Raw genomic sequence first — 14,717 nt, forward strand, 5'->3', positions numbered from 1 at the left:
ATGCCTGAAAAGTTTGTAATGCATTCCACAAAATGAGTGAACCAGTCTGGTAATTATTGGTTTCCCTGTTAATAATTGAAGAATATTTACAGTCTGCCCTTCATTTAATGCTATGATAACCGTTAGGGAGAAAGCAAAGAAAAACAGTAATTGAAATTTCACTTTGGAATGTGCTTGCATACTTAAACTAGGGTGTGCCCAGCATTCCAAAAGGTCTCCTCACTGAAAATACATTAAGCTAGTGAAGAAAGCAACCTGTTTCCTCTGTGCATTGCTCCCTGTTAGGCTTTGCACCCAAATCTATTGATTGCCTACACAGTATGACTACACAAATTGTATGCTAGCCTAACGAAAGCTATACTTGATTCCTTTTAAGGGTTATATGGCAGTCTGACTAGCAAATAAACGGGCAATACAGTCTTCTAACATTTCCTAACCATGTGACATCCTTTTCCATTTCCTAGGCAAGTAACCTCAAGCAAATAATTTAACCTCTCTATGCCTCAGTTTGAGTCTTTATAAAAGGGCATGATAATACTTACCTCAGAGTATTGTTGTGAGGATTAAAAGTTAATATATGTAATTAAAACATATTCTAGCATATAATAAACATTCAGTAGATGTTAGCTGTTAATATTACTACTACTTTGCTGCTGTGGCTGCTGCTACTATTACCACTACTGTTACCTCAGCTGAGACCCTGTACTTGCCTGATGGGACTGATGGTCCTCTACACCGCCTTCTCACCCCTGACCACAGGAGCAATGGCAGCAGTGTTTCTGTTCCCTTTGCCCCACCCATCCCCAGCCACAAATCCCGCCACCCACCAGACAAAGCTTGGTGCAGTGAAGACCTCCATTGCATTCTTTTCCTACCAGAGAGAGGACAGTCCTTCTACACCAAACTTAATCTCTCTTCTCTTTTAAGGGAAAGCCTGCAATGCTCAAGATGTCTCCTCTTGTCTGAAGATACGGCGTTCTTGCTGCTGCCCTTGGCCAGGCTTCTGTCCCCTTCCAAGGCAAGTCCAGCCAAGATTCTTTATGCTAAATGCAAGCCTCTTCCTTCAGGTGCCTTCACTGGAAATGTAGTTATTGAATTCATATGTCAAGGGGACAAAACTGTTTACAGTACAGGATAAATAGATAGATAGATAGATAAATCAATATGAGAAGTTCCTTGAAAGAATAAACCATTTAAAAAATTCTTACATGTCATTCACAGCTCCTAAGATGCTGAATGAACAGTTTTCAACAAAAAATACTAAAGGAATTGAACTAAAGTACTTAGTATATTAAAGTACGTGACATATTTTCATCAAACAATATGATAATTTCTGAGGTGGGGAAATGAAATGTGGAAGATAGAACTACTGAGATTCTTCCTTTGGAGGATCAACTTCCCCACCTCCATCTCTGAATTGAGTGACACGCTGGACCATCTTTCCTGACTCTCATCTTAACACTTGTTCCTCTTCCTGTTTATTCCCTCCTCTTTATTTATAGTTCCTTTCTTTCCTTACACCCTCCCCTTTCCATCTCCATCTTTGTTTTCCATATGTACTCCTTCAGGGCAGCAGAGAATGGGGAGTTAGGAAAGTTAGTTTGGGGTTATGGAATATCTTTTTCCACCCTATATCCACCCGCATTCACAAGTATGCACACTGCCCACGCCATCACTCTTCAAATCAGAATGAAGAAGATTTCTCACACTTTTGTAGTTTGTTCTAATCTGCTAATAAGAATTAGTATATCTGAAAAGACTATTAAATTTTTGCAATAAATGGGCAATATTTGTTGTGGTGGATTTTGTTTTTATTACCTAAAGTTGTGATGAAATATAATTTCTAGGTTTTACTTTTTATTTTTTAAAGGAACATTTCTTTCTCTTTTTTTTAATAAATTTATTTACTTATTTTTGTCTGCATTGGGTCTTCATTGCTGCACACAGGTTTCCTCTGGTTGCGGCGAGTGAAGGCTACTTTTCTTTGCGGTGCATGGGCTTCTCATTGTGGTGGCTTCTCTTGTTGCAGAGCACAGGCTCTATGTGCATGGGCTTCAGTATTTGTGGCACATGGGCTCAGTAGTTGTGGCTCGCTGGCTCTAGAGCAGAGGCTCAGTAGTTGTGGTGCACAGTCTTAGTTGCTTCGTGGCATGTGGGACCCTCCTGGACCGGGGCTTGAACCCATGTCCCCTGCATTGGCAGGTGGATTCTTAACCACTGCACCACCAGGGGGGGAAGTTCTAGGTTTTATTTTTAAGTATGAAATGTCATCGACCAATAATACCATCTACTTTATAGTAAATTTAACTATTTCATCATAGAATTAAATGTTTTACTGTAACTAAATATTAACATTGTAATGGCACATAGAACTCATATAATTGTTTTTCTCCTCTGTCACCATCCTTACCACCTCAAAGCATTTGTGAAATACATAGCTATGTATAAAGCCACACTAGGTACAGTTACAAAGATTCAGTCCCTCTGAGAATTTATCACTTAAGATTTTTGTTTCAGAATCTTTAATGAGTAGCCATGGAATTCTGTACTTTCTTGGAATTATTAACATTTTCCAATTAAAATGTTGTATTTCCAAGTCGGTTATAATATAGCATCTTCTAACCTGTCATCTCTGCCTGTGAAACAAGCTTTAGAAATTATAATCACTGTGAGCCAGAAGAAGCTATTTTACATACCTCAATAGTCAGTAATTAGGATATGACATTGGCAGTTTTATTCATATGAATCATTAGGCTGTAAATCACTTGACATAGATTTGCAATACTATACAAATTTACCACTTGAAGTTTCACTTGGACAAATAGAATTACCATTCCTTGATGGAGCAAGAGGTTTCCAAATATGGTGAGGCCATTTTTCAAATTATGTAATTTGATTAGCAAAATTTTAGATGTAGAAAAAAAAATCTCAGTTCACTAGTGTCATTCTTTATTTTACAAATGAATTTTACTGAGGCCCGCAACATAGAGCTTATATTCCTTTACCAAGGTCAGGTAACTGGTTAATGGAAAAACCAAGATCAAAAATTTTATTTCTATTAAATCTATTTTGTCTTTATTAAATTAAAGATACTAATATTTATATTTTACATTAAACTTATAAAAGTACCAGTATCTTTATTCATACTACTTGTATATTTTACTTTTGAGGACATTAAGATGCTTTCAGGGACTTCCCTGGCAGTCCACGCAGGGTGCGTGGGTTCCATCCCTGGTTGGGGAACTAAGATCCTGCATGCCACCCGGCATGGCCAAAAATAAAAAAAATTTTTTAATTAAAAAGAAAAAGATGCTTTCAGTCCCATAAGAGCCTTGTTGGTCTTGTTCACCAATGTATCTATCTCCAGCACCTAGCAACAGTTCCTGGCATATAAGATGTTCTCAAAAGTTGTTGCATGAATAACATTGTAATTGATCTTCAGAATCCATATTGCCTTCTTCTAATTAATTCTCAAGTTTGCATTTAGAGTGACATTATGCAAATCCAAACTCATCATATCACTACCTCCTTAAAACCCTTCAATACTACTAGGCCTCCATGGCCTGACCTCTACTCATTTCCAGCTTCATCTTACACCATGTTCACTTTCTTTCTCTTGAGTTCTATACCTGCCTTCCTTCTCAAGGATTTTTGCATCTGCTCTTCTCTCTACCAATTCCTTTGATCCCCATCCTTTTAACCTAAGAGACAACTTCTAATCCTTTTAGCATTTGCTCACTTACTACTCCTCAGAAGATGTTTGCTAACTACCCATATCATCAGAATCCCCATTATATAGCCCCCAGCACCATGAGTATCTCTTTTGTGGTACTTATCAAAGATGTGATTATTGGATTACTGTCTCTCTCCTCCACTATCTAAGCTACTTGAAAGGGAAAATGTTTTTTTGTTTACCATTTTGTCCACAGTGAAGGCACTCAATGAAATATTTGTTGAAATAACAAGTAAATGAATTAATGATTAAATGAACTTATTTTTATTATAATATCAGTGATGTCCTTTCTAAAGTTATTTTAAAAGTTTTCTTTTTTTTTTTTCTGATTTTGTTTTTCTTTGGCTGTTCTGTGCAGCTTGTGGGATCTCAGCTCCCCAACCAGGGATTGAATCCAGGCCACAGCAGTGAAAGTCCAGAGTCCTAACCACTAGGCCACCAGGGAACTCCCCTAAAAAAGGTTTCTATTATTTTTACTTTTATCTAACCCACTATTTATGACAATTTTTCAGGAAAGATTAAGTGGCATATTTCCAAAATTAATAAATTTACAAAAGGATAAAATAATTTACATCTTTTATTGACAGTTGAGTAAATTACCCAAGGATTGAATGCTTTTTATACCACGCCTATTCCAGCTATGAGTGGAAGAGAGTTAATGCTAATAGTACTAAACTGATTGGATAAAACTTGCCAGTGTTTATGAACATAGGCAATTATCCATATCAAAAATTCAGTTTTTATACAACCTACACTTTCATACATTATAAACTGATACTTATAAATTGCCTTTTCCACACTGTCAACTGACTTGTAGACATCAAAGTTTTCCCAAAGTGATTTTGTCTTCAGTTTAGTTTTGACAGTAACTCCGTCTTTGTAGAGTAGTACTAATATTTACTATGACAACAATTTGAATACTTTGATTGTACTTAGCAATATTTTGCTGCTGCTATTCAAATGAATGGAAAAATGGAATTGCTAATGCAATTGAAATAAAAATGGAACCCAGGTCCTCAAAAAATGGTGGATATTTGACCTCAGTTGGCATGAGGATTTAGCATAAGCAGATTAACTGTGGGTTTAATAATGAAGGAAAAATTACATGTAAATAGAAATGCATTGGGGAAGGTATTTTAAAGGTGAGATATACTGTTGTAAGTGATATTCAAGTGTATAGTGCAACTATATATAAATCCTATGCCTAGAAAAAAATTAACATTAATGAAATACACAAAATGTTCTTAGTGTCTCTATCTTGGCCATTGCATTTACATTATTTCCCCTTCTTTCCTTTTTTTTTTTGGTACTTTTCAAATTTTCTATCATGAGCATTTTAGTGGACAGTTGTTGCTTTCCTGGCTGTTGAACATTTAACCATTCCTTCCTAATAATAGTCTGATTTCCCTTTTGAGAAATCCCTCATTGAATATGGTTTTAGTGCAAGGTCATGTTCATCCGTTACCATAGATCTGAGTGGAGCCACATTCTCTTCCCATGCTTAAAGCTCAGTCATCATCTGCTCTTTCAAAGGATTTTGAATTTTTAGCATGTGCTAAAGATATGGGAAGGGTTAAGGATCATATATTGATACATTCTAATAGCATCAACAGTGTGCAGACCAGCTTCTTTGAGTCCAGTAATCTTTGATGGTATTTCCACTGACTACACCTCTGGAGCTCTCTAGCTCCTCCCAATTCCCAAGGCTGACCCTCATACTGATTCTGTGAATTTGCAGAATAAATTAAATCCTTTTTTCCTTCAAGATAGTTAGAATTGGTTTCTATTGCTTGTGACCAAGAATGCCCAGATGTGTTGCTTTTACAAATCCAAATCTTGTTGGCTCTACCTTCAAAATATGTCCATAATTAAACTAGTTCTTATCCCTCCATTACCCTTTTCTACACTACCGTCATCTCTCACCTGAATTATTGCAATAGCCTCCTAACTCATGCCCCCAATTTTACCCATAAATCTTCACCATCTATCCTCAAAGAAGCAACTGGAATATTCCTGTTAAAATATAAGGCAGATCATGTCACTCTGCTCAAAACCTTTATTGGCTTCCAATTTCTTTCATACTAAAGCCAAAGTTCCCACAATAGTCTTCATGGCCCTACATAATCCTCATTGACATCCTCACCCTCTCCCTTTCACACCTTTACTTACCTCTAGCCACACTGGCTTCTTTGCTTCTCCTCAAAGACACGAGGCACACTCCTAACTCAGGCTGATTCCTCTGCTTTTATGTTCTTCCTTCATATGTGCCTGACTTACCCCCTCTTCTCCGTCAATTCTTGCTCAAATTCACCATATCAGCTAGGTGGCTACCCCTCCAAAAATTGCAGCTCCTCCTCAAGCTCTCCTGGTCCCCTTTGCCTTGCCCTTTTAATTTTATAGCCATTATCAACTACAAGTATATATTTATTTGTTATGTTATTATTTATTGTCTGTCTCTCCATACTAGAATGTGAGTTCCATGAAGGCAGCAGGGGGGTTTTGTCTGTTTTTTCCCTAGTATATTTCCAGTGACTAAGTCAGTACCTGCCACATGATAGGTACTCAGAAATTTTTTGAAGAAAAGAATAAATGAAAGAAGAAAGGAAGGAATGAAAATAAGGAAGAAAGGAAATAAATATTTCTAAATATTACTTACATAATATAATGAAAATTTAGTTAATAGTTTATCCACTGTTTTCAAGCTTTTTGCATATTTCTTCAAATGAAATGTCACAGTGAACTCCAATACATAAAACAGATAAATGCCAAGCTGAATTGACATAGAAGAAGAGAGGTCATGATTTATCTTCGTAGAGACTGCAGGAATTTTAATTCTTCTAGAACATAGAATTTGAAAACCACTGACTACTGACAGAATTTGAAAATGATTGACCACGGTATCTGAAGGGCCAAAGCCTTTATTTACAAAACAAGAAGATGAGATTTACTCCTAATAGATATTCACACCCATCTATGAAGTTATCTAGAAAAAAAAAAATTCTTTTTGAATTTGAATCTAGTTAATCTCTAGATCTGATTTTTTAGGAAATACAGAGAACAGAGAAACGTGAAAAATTATAGCACAGGGATACAGTCAGTAAGATCTAGCCTTGTAGAAACTCTACAAGAAACCCTGATTTCTTCAACAAATAATTGAAATGGGAAAATGATTAGTAAAGGGATAATCAATAGATGAGACTTAAAAGACATAAAACCAAATACAACATGTAGATTTTATTTGGATCATGATTCAAACTTTTTTAAAAATTATGACACCAGGATTTCTGCTTCTCCTATAGCTGAGTAAACTGCTAAACAACCAACTCTTTCACAAGTAACTATAGATATAGGGGAAAAGTACAAAAAACAATTATCCAAAAGATTTGAACAGTGAACAAAAGCAGGTAGACTCTGCAGAGGAGTAAAAACTTGGATTGACATGGGGTGTTTAAAAATGTTATGACTTTTAGAATAAGAAAACTCTGCAGTTATTGTTATGCAGAGGCCAAAACTAAGAGAAAAGTCAGTCTTTCTGTCATAAGGAGCAGAGGACAGAATTTGGGGCAACCACAGCTGCTGGAAAGTAAGGGGGTACAGAGGGTCCTCTAGAGAGCCTAAGAGAAGCATGCTAAATTCTGCATATAAACTGAAACGATCTCTAGCTGAACCCTTAACCATGCAAATACAAGGAGGACTGCAAGTAATCCTGTCAAGGAAAAAAGAACAGAACTGAGATTTGAGCTGCTGCTCAAAAGACAGAGTTTTCAGTTTCAGTTCAAACAAGTAATTGCCTGACAATACAAAAATATCAGCATTTTTTTGAAGAATAAAACAGAATTCAGAATCTCCAAGATATAACCATCATGTCTATGTTCTGTGCCATATCAAAAAAAAAAAAAAAAAAAAACAGGCATGACACATTCTAAGAAAAATAAACCAGTAGAGGCTAATTCTGAGGTAGCCCAGATTTGAAGATTAAGATACAAGGATTTTAAAGCAGTTATTATAACTATGCTGAACGAGATAAAGGAAAGTATTCTTGTAATTAGTGAAAACACAGAGAAATCTCAGCAGAGAAATAGTATTAAAAAGAATCAAATGGAGCACAAAAAGCAAGAATCATCATATAAATTAAGAAAAATTTTATAAATTATATTTCATAAAATTAAAACTTCTACCCTCCAAAAGTCACTGTTAAGAAATGTCAACAGTTAAGAAAGTGAAAAGACAAGCCACGGACTGGAAAAAAATTACTTTCAAAATACCTATATGACTAAACATTGATATTCAGAATATTTAAAGAACTCTCATGACTTAATAAAACAAGCAACACAATTTTTTCAAATGGGCAAAGAAAGATTTGACAGATACCCCACCAAAGAAGAGATACTAATGGCAAATATGCACATTATAAGATGCTTAGCATCACTATTCATCAGGGAAATACAGGTTAAAACCACATTCAGGTACTACTACACATCTATTAGAGTGGCTAGAATTTAAAATAAAAATGGTCAGTACCAAGTTCTAGTGAGGATGTGGAGCAACATGACCTCTCATACATTGCTGGTGTGGATGTCTCTTACAAAGTTAAACATAATTGCCAAATGACCCAATAATCCCATTCCTATGTATGAGAATCATTGAGGAAATTTTATTCATAATTGCTAAAAACTGGAAAGAACCCAACTGTATATCATTAGTGAATGCATAAACAAGTACATCCAAAACATGGGAAACTACGCAGCAGTTTACATGCAACAAAATGGATGACTCTCATAAGCATCATGTTAAGTGAAAGAAAACAGAAACAAAATACATGTTGTATGATTCCACTGATGTGGTATTCTGAAAAAGACAATGATAAAGGGACAAAATACAGATAATGGTTGACAGAGGCTAAAGGGTAGGAGTGGAGGCTTACTGCAAAATGGCACAAGAGAACTTTGGGGGATGATGGAAGTATGCATGTCTTGATTGTGGTAGTGGTTACACAAATGTATATCTCTGCCAAAAGTCATGAAGTTACTGTATTGAATAATGTCTTAATAAGCATAACTTAAAAAAAAGAACAAAATGGGAATTCTAGGATGGAAAATAAAATAGCTAAAACAAAAAATTAACTGGATGAACTTAATAGTAGATTATGAGCCTGGCACACTGCCTACTGTGCTAAGGAGACAGATGGATGGACCTAACAGAAGAATGAAGAGTCAGTCAGCTGGAACATAGACCAATAAAAATTATCCAATCATAAGGACAGAGAGAAAACTTTTGGATAAAAAATGAGAGCTTTAGGAACCTGTGGGAAAACATCACATATAATTGGAATCCCAGGAGGAGAGAGAGAAAGAGGAAAAAATAATTTTAAGAAATAATGGCCGAAATTTTCTCAAATATGGGAAAAGACATAGCATTTGCCAGAAGAAAAGGTTTCTATTTCCAGAAGCTCAGAAACCCAAATTAGGATAAATACAAAGAATGTCTTTCATATCATAGTCAAATTGCTGAAATCCAAAGATAAAGGCAAAATCTTAAAAGTGGCCATGGGGAAAAAAAAAAAAGACACATTACAAATAGGAGAACAAGAGTTTGCAAATATACTAACTTCTTATTAGAAACTATGGAGACCAGGAGACAGTGGTACAACATCAAACAAATACTGAAAGAAAAAACTATTAACCCCAAATTCTATATCTAGTGAAAATATCCTTCCAGAATGAAGGCAAAATAAAGACATTTTCAAATAAAAGAAAACTAAGAATTAACTGCTAGCACACTAGTATTACAAGAAATGCTAAAGAAAGTTTTTCAGGCTGATGTGAGATGATTCCAGCTAGAAACTTTAATACTCATGAAGAAATGAAGAACTTTAAGAAATGGTAAATAACTGAGTAAATATGAAAGACTATTTTTCTATTGGTTTCTTTAAAACACATGTAACTGCTTAAAACAAAAATTATAGGCTTTTTTATGGGGTTTATAATGTAAGTAGATGTAATACATATGACAACTACTGCATAAAGAAAGGCAGGAGCTCTAAACGAACCCACATGGTTGCAGAGTTTGCACATGTTGTCTTAATCTGTTTAGGCTGCTTTAACGAAAACAACATAGACTGGTTGGTTTATAAACAGCAGTAATTTATTTATTTTATTTTTATTTTTTGATTTTTTGACTGTATTGGGTCTTCATTGCTGCATGCGGGCTTTAGTTGCGGCGAGCAGGGGCTACTCTTCATTGCGGTGCGCAGGCTTCTCGTTGCGTTGGCTTCTCTTGTTGTGGAGCATGGGCTCTAGGTGTGCAGGCTTCAGTAGTTGCAGCACGTGGGCTCAGTAGTTGTGGCTTGCAGGCTGTAGAGTGCAGGCTAGAGCTAGAGCAGGCTAGCTAGCGCAGGCTCAGTAGTTGTGCCGCACAGGCTTAGTTGCTCTGTGGCATGTGGGATCTTCCTGGACCAGGGCTCGAACCTGTGTCCCCTGCATTGGCAGGCGGTTTCTTAATCACTGCACCACCAGAGAAGCCCCAATGGCAGTAATTTATTGCTCACAGTTCTATAGGCTGAAAATCCAAAATCAGGGTAACAGGTGGTAAGGTTCTGGTGAAGACCTTCTTCCAGGTTGCAGACTTCTGACTTCTCACTGTGTCCGCACATGGTGGAAGGGGTGAGGGATCTCTGTGCAGTCTCTTTTAAAACAACAGTAATCCCATTCATGAGGGCTTCAGCCTCATGACATAAGCACCTCCTAGAGGCCCCACCTCCTAATATTATCACATTGGGCATTGAGATTTCACCATATGAATTTTGGGGGAATGCAAATATTGAGACCACAGCACATATTATACGAGGTAGAATATGAAAAGTTGACTGTATACTGTAATCCCTAGAGAAAACACTAAATTAATAATTCAAAGAGACATAAATAAAAATGCAAAGAGGCAGAGAAAAAAATTAAGTAAAATTCTAAAAACATTTAAATAAACCAGAAGAAGGCAGAAAAAGGGAAAGGAGAGAATAAAAAACTGAGAATCCAAAAAACAAATAATAAATGATAGATCTAAATCCAGAAGGTTTAAACAGACACTTTACAAAAGAATACAAACTAATGGTAATGACCAAGAAGCACATAAAAAGGTGCTCAATGTCATTAGTCATCAGAGATAAGCAAATTAACAGCAAAATGAGATAGCACTATACACTCATTAGAATGTAAAAAGACTGATAATTAAAAATACTGATAATACCAAATGTTGGCGAGGATGTGAAAAAATCAGAACCTTCATTGTTGATCCGTGTAAAAAGCTACAACCTCTTTGAAAAAAGATCGGAACCATTTCCTGTAAAATAAGTATGCACCTATCCTATGACATTAATGCTTACTCAAGAAAAATCAATACATCTGACCACAAAAAGACTTGTATAAGAACTTTCATAGCAACTTTACTCATAATACCCCAAAACTGGAAACAGCTCAGATATCCATCAGAGACTATATAAACAAACTGTGGTATATTCATACAAGGGAATATTATTCAGCAGGAAAAAAGGAATGAATCACTGATTTCCACAACAATGTGGATGACTGACTCTCAAAAACATTATGCTGAGTGGAAAAAAGCCTCACACAAAAGAGTAAGGCTATTTATATAAGGTTCAAGAACAGTAAAATCTAATCTATTATGGAAAATAATCAGAACAGTGGTTTTCTCTTAGGTAATGGAGTTAGGGAGTAAATGGGGAGGGTCATGATGGCAATGGCAATATTCTGTATTTTGACAGCAGTTTGAGTTACAGATATATGCATTTGTCAAAACTCAATATATACTTAAGATTTGTGCATTTTATTGTTTGGAAATTTTATGACAAAAGAAAAAGTAAACAAATATTTTACTGTAGTTAATGATGTGCATATTGAAGTAAATATTTAAGGGAAATTGTACTGATATCTGTAATTTACTTTGAAATGTGTAAAAAAAAATAGATGAACTAATGGATACACAGAGGGATAGATATATGATAAAACCAGAAATAGAAAAACATTAATGGTATCATCTAGGTGGTCTGAAAATAGGTGTTCACTGTAAAATTATTTCGACTTTGCTGTATGAAAATTTCACAATAAAATGTTGGGGGAAAGATTCAGTAAAAATTTATTTAAAATAAGAGGATATCAAAGAAATGTGAATGCAGACTGGATATTTGATGGTATTAAGGAATTATGTTTATTTTTGTGTGTGTGATAATGGTATTGTGGTTATAGTCTTTAAAGGTATCTTTTAGAGATGCATTACAAAAAAAAATCACATTTTTGAGATCCTTGCATGTTTTTCTTTGTTTGTTCCCCAAATTTATACTTTTTTATTCATGTAAATTGACCTTATGGGCTTCCCAGTTCTCTGTTTTCCTATGATTGTGATATATTGACCCTGAATATGATACCTTTACTAAATTCTGGAGCAGAAATAGAACAAAAGAGTGACTGTTAGCAGGATTCACAACTTATGGGATATGAGTTCAAAGGCACTGGGACTCGAGAAGTTTTAGACCCATGATGACTGAGCTACTAAAATTCTAGCAAGCGTTAGGGATCAAATAGTATGTAAGATGCTATAGACCAGAGCCACACACAGGAAAAGAAATTCCATACTTTGGACAACAAATGTGAATCAGAGGAAACCTAAAATTCAGGCAATTGTGTGATTCCAGAAGTTCTTAACCTTTGCCCTATAGCAAATAAGCTAATGGGTACCCCATGAAGTGGTCTGTGAGTTTTTGTGCGAGTTGTATAAAATGATGTTAGTGCTTAGAATAATGACACATAGAAAGCACTCAATCAATGCTAGATATTATTATTATTATGTATTTGACAAATATTTTTAGGTACTTATTATACATCAGGCACTGTGCTAGGCACTGGGGATAAAATTATGAAACAAATTCGTGCAGCCTTTGCCACCATAGAGCTCAGAGTTTAGTGAGCTCTATGTAGAAAATCCTCATTCCATCATAGTGCTTTCCTTTTTTTACAACTGGAGTTCACAAGGCCATATAGCATGCTAACCATCCATAACAGGTAATTTTATGTTAATATGTATAAAATAGAAAAATGTTTCCCTAATGCCTACTAACATGAAAGTTGTGATGCTTGGTAGAATCGCAGATGTGAAAAAAAAACACAACTAATGCTTTACGTCTCATTATTTTTACCTTCTCTTTCACACACAGTTGAACTTATAGAGGCTATTAAAATATTAGGCTATTTTCTCCTTCATTAAGCATAATTTCCTTTAATTTTTAATTAACATTTTGCATGCTTCTCTTTTTGAAGATTAAATGGAGCTATTATGTATAGTATCATAGAGTTGAGATGTTTATCAATATTTTCAAATTATATTGTTTCATTTTCCTAATTAAAATCCTTTCTTTGTTCTCTTTTTTGCATGAATGTGACTGACCAAGGAATTGGTATATATTAAATCACTGCTCTTGAGAACACCAATGTGAAATTAAAAGCCAATATCTTATCATATAGTAGATACCTTTAGACAGCACTTGTATGTTGATTTTTTTTAAATTGTAAACATGGATTACTTTTATAATTTAAAACTTGGGAAAACGAAGCAGTCCTAATTATGCCATTTTCTTTATCAAACCTTTGACTTCCTGTTACCAGTAGCATATGTCCAAGCACTTTCCCATGAACATCCAAGGCCTTTTACCAACTCTCTCCCAAGCAGAAAGTACAAATATGTTTCCATGCTTTGAAATTAAGGAACATAAGTTAAAAGACCCATTTCCTGGAAACTCTTGGAATACTTTAAGGTAGAAACCACAATTCATATATTTATCTGAAGTTTTAATAATGTCTAATTAGATATTAAATCATCTACCCATAAACTTTACAAGTATAGTGTAAATCTCAAAACAAAACAAAGCTTGAGTTTCTAGTCTATTCATCTATTACATTATCTTGTTAAAATTGTAATGAATATATTTAGTATTTTACTATCTTAGGTTCCTAAAGAAAAACCAAATATGTGTTTGATTATCACAAGATTATCATAGGGAAAAGAAGTTTTAGTAAAACAGACTTTGTACTGTCTTAAGCAAGGTCTGGCTTGATTTCTTGAGCGTATTTTAGAATTCCTCAAGACAGAAAAAAGTTTATTATTGTGGCACAATTACTTTTCTTGAACCAGGAGAAGGGGGTTTAAGTATAGGCTTTGTTTCCTAGGCCACAGAAATGAAGGACTGGGTTCTAGTTCACCATCTTTGGCTTATACCACATTACTGGGCTTTACCTCCACCTGCTTCACTTGGTGGTCCTTTTTTATATCTCCTCTCAAATGTGGACACATTCACCAGGAACCAGGGATCCCACAGTGGTCTCCCTTTTCTATGGGTCCTAAATAGCTTAGGCTGGGTCAGAGTACACTGGGCTCCACTATATTTGTAAAGGATGTGAATCTGCTCCACAATCATGGATCCAAAAAAACATCATTTTCTTTATTGTTCTAAATTAGATATGCATGCCTAAGCTTTCTACTCAACAGGATTTGTGGGATATTTAATCCATCTTGTTTAGCTGATTACACAGGAGAATGCATATAAGGCAGACGGGCTGCACCCCTCTCTAGTATCATAAACAATCTGGGTCATTGTATACAATCCAGAAAATTTGGGGGAAAGGATTCTGGTCTTCAGTCCATTTTGATCAGTGCTGAGATGTTAATTATTGCTGCCTGCATAAATTATTTACAGGCAGCCACCTCTACTCTTGTCATACCATGCTTGAAGAAGAGTACCATCTGTTCCCCAAATGATGACACTTCGCTTCAGTCCCCAGGCATCCCCAAGCTGCCCCTACTCAGCAGCTGCCCCGTTTCTTACTTTTCCTGGGGAGCCGCGTGGGAGTGGGTCTGAGATCTTCATCACTCTCAGGACTGCCTCCACCATGTTTCAGGAAAAATGCCCCAAAAGTCAGAC

Source organism: Delphinus delphis, chromosome 4 (assembly GCF_949987515.2).
Source record: "Delphinus delphis chromosome 4, mDelDel1.2, whole genome shotgun sequence".
Classification (NCBI taxonomy): Eukaryota; Metazoa; Chordata; class Mammalia; order Artiodactyla; family Delphinidae; genus Delphinus; species Delphinus delphis.